The sequence below is a fragment of the Gavialis gangeticus genome, unplaced genomic scaffold, assembly GCF_001723915.1.
Source record: "Gavialis gangeticus isolate Ggan-Ray unplaced genomic scaffold, GavGan_comp1, whole genome shotgun sequence".
NCBI classification, from domain to species: Eukaryota; Metazoa; Chordata; order Crocodylia; family Gavialidae; genus Gavialis; species Gavialis gangeticus.
In genome coordinates this window covers 64,948,323-64,961,448 of record NW_017728994.1, presented here as the reverse complement: position 1 = coordinate 64,961,448, position 13,126 = coordinate 64,948,323, and the positions used below count along the sequence as shown (strand labels likewise).

General features: G+C 44.7%; 1 protein-coding gene across 4 annotated transcripts in view; it reads right to left on the bottom strand.

Moving 5' to 3' along the window:
* Positions 1–13,126, bottom strand: part of TACC2 (transforming acidic coiled-coil containing protein 2) — a 244,549-nt gene that overhangs the window by 177,760 nt on the left and 53,663 nt on the right. The gene's annotated exons all lie outside the window — the stretch shown is intronic.

Below are 13,126 nucleotides of genomic sequence, written 5' to 3'. Positions count from 1 at the left end.
GACTCCAATGTCCACATCATTAATGAAGATGTTGAACAATATGGGTCCAAGGACAGAGCCTTGGGGGACCCCACTGGTCACAGGACACCATGATGAGTGACTGCCATCAATTACTACCCTCTGGGTCCAACCACTGAGCCAATTTCCCAGCCAGCAGATCATGGTGAACCCAAGGCCACAATTGGCCAGTTTCACCAAGAGACGATCATGGGATACCAGATCAAAGGCTTTTTTGAAGTCACGATATATGACATCAATCTCTTCTCCCTTGTCCAGGTGATAGGTCACCTGATCGTAGAAGGAAATGAGATTTGTCAAACAAGACCTACCCGCAACAAACCCGTGCTGGCTATCCCTTAGGATGTTGGCGTTGGCCAGTCCATTAAGGATGGCTTCTTTAATAGACTTCTCTAAGATCTTCCCCGGGATAGAAGTCAGGCTGATGGGCCTATAGTTATCCGGATCCACTTTCCTCCCTTTCTTGAAGATTGGCACCACACTGGCCTTCTTTCAGTCTTCAGGCCCTACACCAGAGCACCAGGAGTTTTCAAAGACCCGTGCCAGAGGCTGGGCTATGATGCTCGCCAGCTCCTTGAGCACCCTGGTGTGTAGATTGTCAGGGCCAGCTGACTTGAAGGTATCCAGCCTCTCAAGATGTTCCTTCATGAGGTCAGCGTTAATGGAGGGCAGGGGATCTCCCTCACCCGCTCCGTCCTGTAGCAGACATGGGCGTCCCATGGGACTGATGAAAGACCGACGCAAAGTACCTGTTTAATAGGTTGGCTTTTTTCTGAGCATCAGTTGTCAGTTGCCCCATCTGGTTCAGCAGGGGTCCAATGTTGCCCTTGCTTTTCCTCCGGCTCCCCACATATCTGAAAAAGCACTTTTTATTGTCCTTGATGCTCAAAGCTAGTTGGAGTTCAGTTGCAGCCTTAGCTTTCCTGGTTTGCTCCCTGCAGGACTAGACTGGACCAGTGCAGAATAATCCTTCCTTACTACAAGGAAAGATCTTTTTTCTTCATTCTTCCTAACAAAAACAAGGTATGTATTACACATTGAGGCATGCTGTATGTGAGAAAATACAGTGTCCTCTAAGACCAAAGTAAGTAGTAGCATTCGGCCCATTTCACAAATGTGGAAACTGAGGCACGGTCTTCTTTGCCACATCTCCAATCCAACTTTTCTATGGTCTGTTCCCAATATTCTGCATAGGCCACTGCCTCTGGTGTTGGTATTGCCAGATCTTGTGGGGTACACTGTGGTGCTACAGGTCATCTCAGGAGATGATCCATGGTTTGCTTCTCTCGACAGACACATTGGTTGGTTGCGTAGAGGCCCCATGATTTCATGAGAAAGTTGCATCTTCCAAGGCCCACTCTCAATCTCTTCAGGCTCTGCTACACATGCCATCTGTAGTTGGAGGTGGATGGTAACTCCTCACTGGCGGTAATTCCTTGCTGGCTCCATTTAATAGATTTGTCACCTAGTTTCTCCCATTCGTTTTGCCAGAGGGTAGTTCTGGCTGATTCTGGTGATGTGGTCAGTGGTATGGTAGAGGAAAAAAGCTATTTCTCGATGAGAGACAACAGTACACTGGTTGTTGTCCATATGGCAGGTGGTGGTCATCTGACTCTTGTACCTGCTGGTCAATGTCACCTGGTACTTTCCTCCCAATGTAAGGGGGTGCTATGCTGGACAGTGTGTATAGGCAGGGAACAGGGGTGGGTTTTAGGCAGCCTGTTATAATTCTGCATGTATCATTTAGGGCAGCGTCAATACGTTTACTGTGACTTGAGTGTCCCAGGTGGTGCAGGTGTATTCAGCCACAGAGAAACGAAGTGCTAAGGCAGTAGTGCATAGGGTGGATGGATGTGGTCCCCACTTGGAATTTGCAAGCTTACACAGAACACTGTTTCATGTGTTGACCTTGGCTTTGGTATTTAATATGTGCTTTTGTAACAAAGTATGTGATTCATGTACTCCTAAGTAGACTGGGTGTTTCTGATGTTCAAGACTCTGGTCACCCCAGGTGACACATTCAGGTGTCATTATGTATCCAAGTTTCTCAGATGGAATCTCCAGATTTGGGTTTTGCTAGAGTTAGGTTAGAGATAATTATTTAGGTAATAATCTGATATCTCATTCAGTGCCCTCTCTAGGATCTTCTCTGTGTCCTCAAAATTCTTCTGCTGTGTGGTGATACAGAGATCATCAGGATGGATGAAATGCTGACATTCGGCAGGAAGTAGGTGATCATTAATGTAGCTGTTCAATAAAAGTGGGGTGAGAATACTGCCTTGTGGTAATCCACTCTTTTGGGAGCACCATCTACTTTTCTGGCCATTTAGTTTCATGCAGACGTGCCTGTTCTCCAAGAGGCTATGGATGGTCTGACTTAGATCTAAGTTGTCAGTCCAGTCATAAGATACAGTTTGTGGATCATGATGCAGTGTTGGACAGTGTCATACATAGCAGACAGGTCAACAAACGTTTCATCAGTGATGAACTTCTGTTGGAAACCCTCTTCAATATGCTGTGTGAGGTTTAGTAGTTGGGCTGCACAGGATCAACCTGGTCTAAAACCTGCTTGGTCTCACGAAGGTTTGGAATCTACCAAGGGTGAAATTAATTGCAAGATAAGACGTTCATAGAGTTTGTAGGTGGGAGATCAGTCTATAACTTTTTGGTGATGAAATGTATTGCCCTGGTTTGGGCAGAGCTATAACTCTTGACTTCCTCCATACTGATGGCACTTGTTTACTCGTCATGCATGTGTTGAATAGATGAAGAATCTATTGCCTTGCAAGGGGTCTTAGGTGTTGTATCATCTCCGTGAATACACTGTCTACTCCCGCTGCCTTCCCATGTTTCAGTAGCCCTATACCAACTGTCAGCCCGTGTTTATGATGCTGTCCATGCGCCTCTTGGGTAGACTTGGTTGTTGAAATTTGGTTTGGTTTTGGAGTGATTGATAGATTTCTCCTTCTATGAGATAAGCCTTCAGGAGTTGCCCAGGATGCACTGTGGGGAGGTATCTATCATGAGGCACACTTTCAACCTGCATGTATGGAGTTAAGTGCCTAATCTATAGTTAACAGAATAAAGTTGATAATTTTAAGCATCCAACATTATCAATTATGGACTATATCAGTGGTTCTCAACCTTTTTCATGCTGGGCCCTATTAGCATAACCATCCCGACCCACAGAGTCTCTCTCTCTCTCTCCTCCCTTTTTTCCCCTCCAGCTGCTGCAACCCGCCCCCTCCCTCTCCTGCTCCTTTATGCTGCCCTGCTGTGTGTTTGCCATGCCCCCTGCTGTGCACCTGGCTCCATGCAACCTTGCAGCATTTCCCTCAGACCTTCCCCGTGACCCTTTAAAATCTTCTTGTGACCCACTTCTGGGTCATGATCCATAGGTTGAGAAATGCTGGACTATATGACTTAACAAAAGCCACAGAGGGAAACACCTTCAGAGCCAGAATTCTTTCCCTTAGTGCATGAAGAGCATATTCCTACAGAGCCATAAGATCTAGCTGAGTGCAGACAGATGAGCAATTAGGGGCTTACCATAACCTTAGTATTGTCAGTGGCAGCCCAGCCAGGACTACCGTTTTCAGCTGTAAAACTGATCTGAACTTTTTCCATGCACTATTACAAAAATGTCAACACCAAGCATACAAACCCCCCCACAAAATCATGAGTCAAACCTAAAAAAAATTATCAGGTTTGTTTAAAAGCCATTTTTTAAAGTAACAGGTTTTTTCTGTTTTCTGAATGTTTTCTCAGTACATAGGATGCACTTACATTTTCCATGCCTCTTTGCAACCAAGATAACTAGAGTCTGAGGATTTAATGCAATCACATGATTCCAGGATCTGAAGCATTAAGACACTAAATATCACAGATAATTCATGATAAAACTGCAAGAGCTGGCAATTCTATGGTGGCTATATTCTTGCTGTAACCCCAGACTCAGAATACAAGCCCCCAGTTTTGTTTTTGCTTCATTTATAAGGCCCTTTACAGAAAAGAAGGTCATAAACTTGCCTTCTGTTTCAAATCAAAGCTGGGATTCTCCTTTACACAGGGTGCCATACTCACATGCTTTTGCATTACCATGGAAAAACTCCTTGCTATATAGCTTCTCTGGGTACACAACTCACTTTCACTACACAAACACGTACGAGACCTCTGCTGCAGAATGAAGCCTTACTACTTCATGAATATTAATATAAACCCTAAGACTGACTGCACCAAATAAAAATTTAGCCGTGTAAATCTCAGACATTTTGGTTCTCCAACATTTTTTCAAGCTTCTTTGTACGTTAGCAAAATTGCATTTGAACCCCCACAATCACACTCCTGAGTTTATAGCTTGAACAAATGTTAGAAACTCAAAGCGAAATTCAGCTGAAACCACACTATTTTGTCTGGTTTGGGGTCAAAATCATGGGAAACCACAGAGTTTTGCATAGTTTCCAGCTGAAAACAAAAACTGGCCCAGGTTCTCTTGAAAATCAGCTCAAGTTTGCTGAACTTCTGCGATCAATTCTTTTGGCAAATCTAGCTCTTATTTTGGACAGATGACAAAACCCCAAATGAGTGGGACCCTGTGGAAAGAAACTCTTATTACACAAGTTTCACACCCCACTGCAGCATGTTCACAAAACCAATCCAAATGCTGTGCAAACCTGATACATTATTGTCACCAAGACCAAAAGGAATGAGCTCAACATTTTCCACATTTTCCTTGAAATGATGACAAGATATAAAAAGTGAGCAAGTCTGTTTTAGAAAAAAGATGAATTGTAAAACTATCCCAACTGTCGAAAAGTACCCAATGCACGTGCACATGCACGTGCGTACCCACATGCACACGACCCTCACTTTGGAAAAACAAAAAACAAATCCAGTCTTCTTGTATGCTGTGGGTTATTCTTAGCTGGCTCTGATATTTCTATCATCAAGACGCGTATAACAATGTTATCATACTAACAAATTCCAAAGACTTCACGTAAGCTAGCGAGTGCCATAAAAATCAAAAGGGTCTTACTGATTACATTGTTTTAGTTTTTATTAGCCAGACTAAAGCTGTGAAAACAATGGGACTGGAAGGAGAAAAGGCAGTTTGATGAATTGCAGGTGGCTACAGATAGGAAGGCAAAAAGCAGGCAAGTGCTCTGAATTTTTCTGACTTTTTGCACAGCTCCAACTTGCATATAGCACAGCATTTACAGACCGTGTGCCTGTACTTTCTACATGATTTCCCTGAATTATTATAGTAAACGACATGAAGTTATAGATGGGTAGCAAATATTAGAAGGCAGGGTAGATTTGCACCTTATAAACTACCCCTTCCCGGGTCGCACTAGGCATCCTGCTGGCTGCAGGAGCTTGCTGAAGGCAGAAGCAGAGAGGGGCCTGATCCTGTTTTTAGCAGAGCCTCCCTGCCTGCCCTGTGGCTATGGGGCAAGCTGCCAGCGGGCCGAGCAGCCCCTGAGCTGAGGGAGGACCCAGTCCTTCTCTCCGCAGTGCCTGCACCCCAGGGCTGGCCAGGCAGGCTGCCAGCAGGCCATGTGCTGCCTGAGCTCCCAGGGCACCAATGCAACTTCCTGGGAGCCTGCCAGCACACTGCCTGTGCACAAGCCTGCCTGGGTTTCCAGCACCTCACACACCAAGGAGAGTTGGATTTATACAATAGATCTACAAAACGCGTACTTTTCTGTACAGAAATATGGGGTCGACTTATATGCTGTATTGACCAATCACCATAAAATACGGTAACTAAATCAAAGCTGCCTATGCTTTTATAATATAGAGCTTATTTCTTCAGATGCTGAGAAGGGACTGTAGGAAGCAGAGTTTCTAAATAGAAAGCAGTGATTAGACTATAACGGGTAGGGAAGGGGAGAAAAACAGAGGGAGCACTGCTGAGAGAGGCAAGGTAGGTAGACAAGAGAAAAAAAATCTAAAGCAGTACCTGTCTCTGGAAATCACTACCTAGTTTCACCAGGCTAGACATAAGGTCCTGCCTACCTTACAGACTGCCTAGGCTGCGGGGTAGATTTAGAGGGGTACAGTCAAACCTCACTTTGGCTGTGCTGCACGTGGGGTCTCGCCAGAGCCCCTGCTTTTCTGAGGCTCTGCAGCCCAGGGGATGAGCACTGTCACTGCCACTTGGCCCCCTTTTTCTCCTGCTGCTAGATTCAGTGGGGAGGGACGGGGAAGGACAAACAGCAGCAACATTCACCCCTTGCTGCAGAGCCACATGAAAGCAGTGGCTCCGACCAGACCCTACCCCGATCAGCTGGGGAGCTCAGAGGTCGGCATGTGCAGAGCTCGAGCAGGAGCCCCCACTGTGAGCACAGAGAGATTGTGGCATATGCACAGCGCAGCCATAATTGGGGGAAGGGTCACCCCACTTGCTCCATTCCTGTCTCTGCCTCTGCCTATGTCTCTCTGAATCATTTAGGTGCCGCCCTGCCTTGCCTATTTTCTCATCTGATACTGGGGCAGTTGAGATAAACTGAAGGGTTTAAATTAAGAGAGCCCTGGCTGAAACGTGAAAGGAGTGTCGGCAGGAAGTTCTTGCTGAAGCAGACTTGACTCTACAGTGCGTTTTCTCTCCAGGCCAGGGCCCAGATTCCCTGCTGGTATCACCACTGGGGATACAAACTGTGGAAACTCCATCCCGGGAAGTTTTCAAGAGCAGGCTGGACAGACAGTTGTCCGGAGTGGTTTAGTCAGAGACAATCCTGCCTTGAGGAAGGGGTTGGATTAGAGAAGCTTGCAAGGTCCCTTCCAGGCCTTCTTTCCTCTTAGTCTATAGCAGAAGAGTGGAGTGTAAAATCCCAACTGTAAGGTATGCTGCAGCCCTATCCATTTTTCCAGGCTCTCTCTAAGGGGAAGTGTCAGGGTAAAAGAAATGAAGTAGAAACTAACACCCCAGAGACCCTTGCTCATCTCTGTGATTTTATATTGAAGATTTTATATGGGGGAAGGAGGTAATGGTTATCTTGACAGAAAGGAAGGAAACAAGATTAGGCTAAAAGCAGTGGGGTGGGAAGGTAGGAAACTGCACCAATATGTTCAAAATAACCAGACTTTGAGGTTAGCAAGATCACCAATTTGGTCCTGAACCTGAATACAGGATGAAGTTAGGGTTCTCAGAATCTAACAGGGCTAAGCCCATGGGCTAGGGACAGAAGTTACACATAAACCAGTTTAAGTGATCAGAAACCAGTTTAAACCTGTAACAGAAGACCAGACCCTGCCTGGCAGGAGGAAGGGGAGGAGGGAAGCCCTTGGAGGCTTTTCCTTTCATTCCCACTTGAGCGGAGGGGGGAAGGGGTGTAGCCAGGCCCCAGCCCAGCCTGGTCAACTAAGTATGATGGGGGGAGTTTAACTCCCCCCGCCCCAGCCCACACCAACCCCAGCTAGGATCTGCCTGGCCAAGGCTGGGGGGTGAGGGGAAAGTCCTCAGGGGCTCCCCCCCACCACTCCAGCGGAGACAGAGTGAGTGCCCAGGCCCTGGCTGAGTATGATGGGTGAGGGGAACTCAGCTGGCCATGCCATAGCCTGGACCTACCCCCCCATCTCCACTTGAGTCTGGGGTGGGGGGACTTCAGAGGGCTTCCCTCTCCTTTGGCAGTGTCTGGCAGGTTGGGAGGCATGCTCTAGTAATCCCAGCTTCTAGCCGAGCCACTGCAGGCATGTGGCTGCATTTCCAGAATCAGAAGTGAATGTCTGTTCCCTTGCTTATCGGTGCAATCTATTCAGCTTAGACTAACCTGCAAAAATTGAATCGATTCAGCCTCAGGCTTTTTGACTGTCTATACTTAGCTTAGACAGTGTAAAGCAAAAGGCCCTTTGTAGTGGAAGACTTCTCCGACACACTTGACTTCCTAGGTACAGTGATTTTTCCAAAGTTAGGCAAACAGAAGTAAGAATTAAAAACATACTGACTGAAAACAAATGCATGCAAAACTTCCCCCACAGACATGAAGTACCAGCAGCAAGCACTATCTGAATGTTAATGCTTAACAAATTTTGCATCAGTACCAGTTATTAACTACACACGCTTCAGCTTCCATGCATCTAAGACAATAAGATTATTTGTAAACAAAGTCTGTCATCACATTGACATGTGGGTCACATGGCATGCTAACTGGAGACTCACTGATGTCACATTCAAATTTCCCATGATTATGGAGTGTAATGCAATGCGACAGGCTGAAATAATTACATGCTGCCTGCCTGCGCTGGATTTGCTTCTCAAAGTGCTGTGCTGCCTCCCGAACGCATCTGCACACATGTTGAGGGCTAGCCCATAAAAGCACATACAAATGTGAGTCAACTCCAAACATTTATGACTCTTGAAATGTCAGATGTACTGACAGTTGTAGTCACTTTGTACAAGGGCACTGGTCCATTTAGCTCTGCAAATCTCTCTGACCGGCTCATTCCAAATATTACCTATATATACTTGAGCTTTTCCATATGATCCAGCTTTCCACCTCCAGAAGTGCTCAACAACGGGTTCAGAATCCAAAAGGCAAAAGAGGGAACAGGGACAGAATGGAGTCCGAGTAAAATCAGAACATAAGAGTTAAATATTGGGAGTTTTGTCAATCTGGACCTCTCCCCAAGCAGTCTTCCCTGGGAGACTCTAGCAAAATACAAGTGTGCTGAAAACCTGGAAGGGAGCCACAACTCAAAGCCACAGAGAAAGCGCCTGTCTCTCTAATTGCTGTGCTCAGAGTTATCCAGCACAGGGCTCAGAACTCAGACTAATCCTACTTTCCATATTCCAGAGAAAAGCAAACTAGTTCATGTCCAAATATACAGAATGTACAAAGGGAGGAGTGATAGCTGGCATACAGGAGACAGGGTTTGCAAGAGGCCTTGGATAGGTTTGGGAAAATGGGTGCTTACTGGAAGGCACTTTGCAAAACTGAAAAATGCACGTGAGGAAAACTAACAAGAAAATAGAAGAAAAAGAAAATGTCTTAGTTAAGTGGGAAAGAAAAAGAAAGAACATTAAAGAGTCCTGGCAAAGAGACTATCCAAATATTGGAAGATATTGCAAAGCACTCACTTCTAACAAAATGCTTACACTTTATTGATCTTCCTCTAGAGGCCCAGAAGATACCTTCCCACTGGAAAAAGGGACAGACAAATCAATGGCAGTACCTGTGTTAAAAGTGTGAGTAGTTTAATATACTTGCAAAATAGCAAGAGGTACTTGCAACTGGGCAAGGGAATGGATTATTCGAATACTTTGTTTTTATATTCATGTACGGCAGCCCTTTACATTTATTTCTCATGTCACGAACAGCTTAACTGATGCCAAAAGTTCAAATAGGCTGATTCTGAGCCTGGCTCTCTACTCCTTTGTGACTAGCGTAGTTTCCGACAGCTAAGCCGTGGATGGTAAAATACTGTAAAATCCACCCACTTCGCTCCCTCGGTCTCAGTGTAGGGTTGCAGCGAGTCAGACCCAGTAGGTATAATCCCAGTTCCAATACAGATAATGTCAAAACTCCTATTAAACTCTCAGGGGCATGCTAATTCTTTGAGCATGGTGAACCTCTTACCTTAATTTAGTTTACTCTTAAGTGGGAACTTCCTGAATGTGTCGATTGTGGGCTCAATCCTGCAGTCCTTATGCAGGCAAAATCCTCAGAGAATTCTCTTTTTTGATTTCAGTTGAGACTCAAAAATATGTTCCCTGATAACTAGAAAAATATCACCTTAACAATGCTTATTCTTGAGGGACAGCAAGGTGGATGGGCTGAAGAATAGCTTGACAAAGAACGCGGGTTCTGGAGTGCAGGGATGGGGAGAAGAAGGTGGGGAGGGAGGCAAATCCATACTCAGATGCAGTAGTGGTGTGCCTGTGCTGGCTGAGGGGGAAAAAGCAAGGAAGAGACATTTGGTCACATCTTTTCTTGTCAATGTAAAGTTGATCCAGTTAAAGATATGACCAGACAAACCTTCCTTCTTCATAGACTCAGCACACATTAATTACATGTAAATCAGCTTCAGCTATTTTTTCCCTTTGTGTTGTAATCCTTTGTGCAATATCCAAATGAGGCACAAAAGACAAATTAGCTCGTTTTGAGATGAGGAAGCTGCAAAATCCTACATTTTGACACAGAATTCATTTTGATCCCCCAAATCCCATTTTCAAACAGCAAAGGACTGTTACAGCATGGGGCCTCAGCTCTCAAAATCTCTGCAAGCAGATTATCTGGGAAGGAGGTGCACATGCCATATTTCACTCAACAAGACTGTTAAAATATTTAACACAGTATTTACTGGGCAGGCAAAAATAAGATCAAGTCAACTATTTTCTAAGGAGTCAACATTCTTTTCAGGCTTTTTACTAATCTTGCCAATTTCCAGCTGCAAGAATAGCACACTGCGAAAATTAAAAAAACATGTCTAGGTCAATTTTAACTTTTTGGATTATTGTCTGGCCTACACCTATGGAAAAAGAAACAGATTTATTTTTCCAAGTAGCACTGCCCTGATGCTAATGATGATTTTTGTGATTTATTTTACATGGAATAACACGGCTTAATTGCATAAATGATCTGGCTTAATACAGGTATGAAAAAGAACCCAAACCAAGGAGGAATTTCATCATTGCAGCACAAGCTCCAAGGGTGCCTGGACAGCAAACCAGCTCTTGGCCCATCTTTTAAGAACTGTTCTCAGGAGACATTGTACCGATATACGAAGGGGGAGAAGAGCGCAATCTGGCCCCACGTCCATAAACTATGAGTATTTCTAAGCCCATGGAAGGCTGGAGGCCTATAATAATGGTGATATTTCATATCCTGACTAATATGGAATATGGTACAATCTACTCTAAGCACCTAAAAGCAGCACATCTGGGAATGACATCATGACATTTAGTCACGAAAGCTCCCATGGTACTTTTTGAAGAATGAGTATTAGTTCTTATGTCCCAGCCAGATTCCAGTAGTTACAGGAATTCATCCAAAATTCTCAAACCAATTATAAGTGGACAAAGAATTGTCTTCGTGTCCTGTCCTAAAACAGTTCTGGTGAACTATCCAATAAGTGCTTTTTCCTTTGAAATGGAGGCCTTTCAGTGGTAGAAACAGTGATTCCTATATATAGATAAGACCTGTGTTTTTCAGCTACGTCTGCTGGGGAGAAGAGGACTGACTGGGGAAGCTTTTCCCTCAGCACATCTGTGCAGCAGCAAGACTGCAGGACAGTACTCAAGCATTATGTTGAGCACAAGAAGACGCCAGCTAATGAACTGTGCCTCATTCCTGCATTCCAAGGACTTGCGTTCTGCCATGTTTTATTGGTCTCCTTGTTTTCAAGCTTTTCTTTGCAACTACAAGCACTAGAAATATATTTATTTCATTAAACAAATGACTCCAAGAGCTAAGCCTTTAGAGAAAGACTCACCATACAACTGCAAGAGTTGGCAACGCTGTATGAACCAATAAGAGAAGTCTGCTATATCTGAAGAAGAGGAAGGAGAGGAAAAATGCCCTCCCTCTCCCCTGACTCTGTTGACAGCTTAGCCTTTATCAGAAACTCATTGATGCAATTCCCACCTCTCCATCCCTCGCCTTCTGGTCCACTTCTGGGTCCACTGCTGAGTGCATGGAGGGGCCCCAATACACCCTCCCAGCTTGGCAATCGGCTGTGGGGGGACACCGGGTGCCCCCCAGACCCAAGAGGCACCAATTGCTGAGCTGGAGAAATGCAAGGGGGGTCCCCAGGGTGCTCCCTGGTGGACCCAGAAGTGGACCAAAAGTGCTTCTGGTCCACTTCTGGGTCTGCTGCTGAGCACGCTGGGGAGCTCCCCATGTTCCTGTGGGACGCTCCATCTATCCCAGTATCTCAGCATTTATGAGCCGCCTGGTACCTTGAGGTATGTAGAAAAAACATTTAAAGCTTTGTCTGTGGCCGAATCATCAAATCTTTCCGAATCTCTCCGAATCAATTTAGAGGGTTCTGATTCAATTCAGATTAAAGGGTCTCCTGATTCGATTCGGATTCAGAGATTCAGCCACTGAATTGAGGTGAATCTCTGCTGAATCGAATCAGCAACCAAAGCTTCACACAGCCATACTGTCTAAGGCAGGATCATCCCTATCCAAATACATTGTCTAATCTATTAGCAAAACTACCACCAACACTGACCCAACCACAACACATAACACCTTAACCTGCCACAGATAAAGCAGGGGGACATTGGCAACCAATGTTCTGCTGCTGCTAAGGTTGTTAAAATATACCTCCATTACAAAGGAGGCAAAATCCCTCACAGTCCATACCTATCTGACCACAGAATTCCTCTGAAACCCCAAAGGCAGAAAAACCACAAAACCCCTTAAACACAGGACACAATATTTTCTTTTTCCAAAATCCAAGCATCCAAAGCCATTCAAAACATCTTTGCAGAATTTTTCATTAATTGAATCTCTGACGCTAATTTAGCCCTTAGAAATGGATGTTTTTCTTTATGACTGTAATGGTTACCATTGGACTACACACAAATAAAAACTGCTCTGAGCAGAGGATTCTGGGACCAGTACACATAGCCCCTGCTGTGATATTAAACTTTAGGGTATATGCTTGCTAGCAGTGAGATCCAGTAGGTGTGGAACTATCAGAAAGAAGTGGCAGAAGTCTCTATTTACTACAAATGGCCAGGTCATAGCACTGAAACAGCCGAGGACACATTAACTGACTCAACAAACATTTTCTAGATCTCTTTATCATTGTAATTGCATATACCTATAAGAAATTATCCGGAACAACGTATCTTTTCTTTACATTCAGAAGTCTTTGGTGTCTTATTCTATACATTCAGCTACTCCACATTGCTCTGTACAGAGCATACCATACTTGCAAATGCACACTCGCATAGCTACAAAAGTTGCAGTTGTGGCACAGAAATGACAGCTGCTTGATGGTACAAATATCCATACTGGAAAAAACAGGTGATAATACAATCTTAAAGCATATGCAAGTACTAAGCAACCCATTTATGGTTTGCCAGCAGCTGTTCTAATGACCCCACCCTGCTTGCCACAGGTATTAATTTAAAATATGCTACCCACCCTAAACT